The sequence below is a fragment of the Myotis davidii genome, unplaced genomic scaffold (assembly GCF_000327345.1).
Source record: "Myotis davidii unplaced genomic scaffold, ASM32734v1 scaffold244, whole genome shotgun sequence".
Lineage (NCBI taxonomy): Eukaryota > Metazoa > Chordata > Mammalia > Chiroptera > Vespertilionidae > Myotis > Myotis davidii.
This window is the reverse complement of record NW_006294993.1, coordinates 173,738-178,262: the sequence shown is the minus strand read 5'-3', so window position 1 is coordinate 178,262 and position 4,525 is coordinate 173,738. Positions and strand designations below refer to the sequence as shown.

Genomic DNA, 4,525 nt, shown 5'->3' with positions numbered 1-4,525 from the left:
GGTGGAAGGGGGGGGGGAGGGCTGTGGCTGAAACAGAAGGGAGGCACCTCAGGGCCCCACATCCTCCCCCCAGGCCGGGGCCAGGCCTCCCACACACGGGGCCAAAACCCTCGTGGACCGGTCGGCACATGTTCCCGGAGCCCCGCCCGGGCCTGCGGCAGGCGTGGGGTGGGCCTTGGCTGTGGGGGACGATGGAATTGGAGCTCAGAGGCTCTGGACCCCCTTTTGGGGGCAGCTGCTCTAGCATATGGATTTAAGGAGCTTCATCTACTTGCTCAGGCCTGTTCATCAGATATACAGATGTCTGTCATTTTAACAGACACATCCACACACAATGTGGACACCAGTCCACAATAGCCAGGACACCAGTCAACCCACACGTCCATCATTGATGAACCAGGAAATCAATGCGGTCTGTCCATACGGAATACTGTTCAGCCTTAAAAAGGAATGAGGCTGGAAGGTGTGGCTCAGTGGTTGAGCAACGACCTATGAACCAGGAGGTCACAGTTAGATCCCCAGTCAGGTCACATACCTGGGTTTCAGGTTCAATCCCCAGAGTGGGTGTGCAGGAGGCAGCTGATCCATAATTCTCTCTCATCATTGATGTTTCTCTCTCTCCCTTTCCCTTCCTCTCTGAGATCAATAAAAAGAAAAAGGAATAAGGAACAGTCCGATGATGCTGGCACATGGGTGAACCTTGAAAATATGATGCTAAGTTAAGCCCTAGCCGGTTTGGCTCAGTGGATGGAGCGTCAAAATGCAGACTCAAGGGTGCCAGACTCAAGGGCATGTACCTTGGTTGCAGGCACATCCCCAGTGGGGAGTGTGCAGGAGGCGCTGATCGATGTTCTCTCTCATCGATGTTTCTGACTCTGTCTCTCTCCCTTCCTCTCTGTAAAAAATCAATAAAATAATTTTAAAAAATTAGCTGCTACATTTTATCAAACATTTAATTAATCACCCCTAATGCCTTGCAGGGCCAGACCAAACAATTTCCCAGGCCTTCCACAGCTTGCGGGCTAGGCACCCTATCCCTGCTCTGGGAAGAGTCCAGGGCAGGACAGTGCACAGAGCAGGCGAAGATGGCGCTTCTCGGGGCTGTGGTGAGGAAGAATGGACCAGGACTGCTGGTGGGCAGGGGCTTTGGGGGTTTATAGAAAAACACTGAAATCAGTGGTGGTGTTTGCACAACCTGTGAATATACTAAAACACTGACTTGTTCACTTAAAAATGCGTGTAGGTTTTGTAGCATATGAGCTGGACAGTTGGATTGTCCAGTGCTTGTCCAGGGGAGTGCAGGGTGGTTTGGTCCCTGCTCACTTGCCAGCATGGCATCACTGGGGCTGGTGTGTGAGCACCGAGTTGGTGGTGGTGTATCTCTTGACAGTATTCCAGAGGATGGTGACTGGGTCTGCGGGGGCGAGGGTGCAGTTTACCTGCTCTCTGCTCCACCTCCCTGCCCTCCTCCCACGGGCAGCTTGCTGGGAAGGGTTCCACACCCCTGCAGGTCACTCCAGGGCCAGGCTGGGTCCTGGGCGTGGGAGCCAAGCCTTTGCCAGGTTGGGGCTAGAACTTCCCGCTGGGCACTAGGCCGCCTGGGCCTGTTCCTGGCTGGCCTGACTCAGCGGGAGCTGGGGGTGGGGGTGGGGGTGGACTTCCCTTCTCTAACCCTTGGGGAATCAAGTAGGTGGAGCAGGAGGCAGAGGGTGGAAAGTCTGACCTGGAGCCGGAGCCACCCAGGCTCTGGGCTGTGTCCTGCCTAGGACCAGCTAGGGCAGAGCCAGGCCCCTTGGGGAGCCCCCAGACAGGGATCTGGACAAAGGGCCTCTGAGGAAACCCTCTCCCCTGTCCCAGCACCACTGCTGAGGAGCCACTAGTAGAAACCGCGGCCCTTGGGGAGAGGCCCTTTGTGTCCTTGCCCAGACCCTGTTCCTGGCTTGGGGGCTCCTCCACATGGGGACCCCCACTGGCCTCCCACCTGGAACTGAGGGAGTGGCTTCTGGGGAGTATGCTGCTGGGCCTCACCCTCCTTGGGTAGTGGGGCGATGCCACCCCAGGCATCCGCGGGACTCCTCATCCCCTGACCCTAGGGCTCGGGGGCCTCTGGGTGAGATGGGGTGGGGTGTGAAGCCCCGAATGAAGGGTGTGAAGATGCTCCAGCCTGAGCCAGAAAACAGCCAAGACAGCCCTGCACAGTCCTGTAGCTGGCCTGGCACCTTTCTTGGTGTGTCCATGGGTGTCACTGGGCAGGAGCACTGGTGGCCCAGGCAGGGAGGACCTCAGGGGCTGTTCACGTCTAGGCAGAGGACAGGCTGGGCTGGTCCTCCCTCCCTTCTGCCTGGCCAGGAGCGAGGGGAGGGGTAGGAGGGCCCACATCTGTGCAGAGGCTCCTGGGCTCCAGCTGTCATGGTCCAGCCCTGGGAGGGGCCACAGTGGGTGCACCTTGGCCAAGCTGACTCAGGGCTCCAAGGGGTGGGCCACCTGTTCCCCCAGCAGGGTCAGGCCCAGGACAGGAGTTCGTGAGCTGTGAGAGTGGGTGTGGCTTGAACACTCATGGGCCATGAGCACTTCTCCCATGTGAGAGCCCAGGACTCAAAAGGGGCGCCTCAGAGCCCCTTTCCTGCTGTGACAAATGTGCCTGGACTGAACCACCCCTGTTGCTGTGTCTCAGCTTGCCTGCCCCCACTGTGCTGGCAGTCGCATGTGCTCTAAAGGAGGGGGCGATATTCCTGGCGTCCTGCGGGCTATTTCTGTCTGTCCCTCCGCCCACTGGAGGCATCTTTCACCACTTCTGAGTCCATCTCTGGTCTCCTCAGCTTGTCTTTCTCCATCCCTGTCTTTGAGTTTTCTGGGCCCTGCTGCTGATGGGGTGGGGATAGGGGACCCAGGTCCTGCTCCCCAACTCTGCCAGCTGAGATGCAGGGCTCATGCCAGTTAACACACAGGTGATTGATGTCAGCATACCTCCAAGAGGCAGGACACACATAACAGCCGCACACCTTTCCCCCCCCACACACTCAGGCAGCAGGCCCCGGGTGTGACACTGAGGCTTACACAGGCACATGGGCAGCCAGGCCCAGGCTTGCTGCACACCCGTGTGCACTGAGTGCCATACACACAGTCACCTTCACGGATGGTCACAATCTCAGCATCGCAGCTATGCTCAGAGCCTCACGTGCACACACGCATGTACGTACTGGCTGACAAGCACACTCACGGGTGTGTAGTTAAATTCCGTTTCACCCGCATCACAGGGCCTGGACATCTCAGACACCATGCTCCCCCCTGAGCATATGCTCATGGGAAACTGAGTGTGACTTCCCCCCATTGGGGTGCTCAGGGGTCAGCGGGACCCTAAATATACCATGGAGTGGGGGGGGGGGGCTGGGACAGGACAGACCAGAGGGCCACGTGGCTCTCCTCTTGGCTTAGAAGACCTGCTAGGCCCTGAGGAGCTGGTGCAGGGGAATGAGGTCTGGGGGTGCTAATGGACTCGGTCCCACAGGAGCATCACCCATGAAGGTGATTGTTGCCAACTTTACCTAAACCTGGGCGCTCTGGACAGGAGCTGGGGCCAAGGAGGCGGTGTGGGAAGGGCCCAGTCCTGGGGCAGAGGGCCAGTGCCATGCGACTCCAGTGTGGGAGGCTTGAGATGTGAGGCCTGCCCCCTGCTCTGGTGCGGGCAGGTGACCCTGGGGAGCATCATGGTGTGTCATGGTTCTGCCCTCTCTGGAGACACTGGGTTGAAAATGACAGACAGGGCCTCCAGGACGCCATGTCTACATACAGGTGTTAACCCTGCCAGCCTCGGTCCAGGAGGGCGCTGTCTTGGGCAGTCTCTGGGCTTAAAGGAAGTTTAAGGAGGAGATGAGTTTGAGGAAACCTGGGTGAGGGGATTGCTCAGCACAGTCTGACCCTATGAGGCTTGAGTCACCATGGGCAGGGCAGGGAGATGGAGGGCTGGGAGGATGGGGAGTGCCCACAGCTCCTGCCTTCCCCCCACTCTCTCTGGGGAGTGTCCTTCTGGGAAGGATGGGGAAGTGGGTGCTGTGGGGTCCAAGCTGGGGGTCAGGCTGTGAAGGGGAGATTTGGAGGGAAGTGCATGTCCAGGGCCCATCCTCCCCGACCACCACGGACAAGGTGGTGCTCAGGGCAAGGATGCGGCACTTCACTGTGGCCTCACCCGGCTCAGGGGGACCAGCCCCAGGCTCCTCCTTTACAGCAAACATTGTCCCTCCTGCTTAAAAAGCCCTGGCTACATTGATGCTTTGATCACTGAAACCCCTTGGAAGAAAAGGTTTAAAAGTTTAATTAAAATTTAAATATAATGTATTATGTATATAAAAAAGGCAAGGTAGAAAATACAGCCTGATTCTAGAAAACACTGCAGGAGAAGGATTAGGCGCTTGAAAACTTAACCCTGGCAGGGCCAGCCCACAGGTTCTCGGCCCGGCGCGCCCTGGGAAAGCCTGTACAAGTGGGACCCACCCTTGCAGGGCCCGCGGGCCGTGGCCAGGCTCGA

At 58.0% G+C, this 4,525-nt stretch overlaps 1 long non-coding RNA gene across 1 annotated transcript in view; it reads right to left on the bottom strand.

Moving 5' to 3' along the window:
• Positions 1–4,136: 4,136 nt before the first annotated feature.
• Positions 4,137–4,525, bottom strand: part of LOC107184057 — a 13,683-nt gene continuing 13,294 nt past the window's right edge. Inside the window, exon 3 of the long non-coding RNA XR_001514877.1 lies at positions 4,137–4,149. This is a non-coding gene — a long non-coding RNA (uncharacterized LOC107184057). The remainder of the gene's footprint in view (positions 4,150–4,525) is intronic.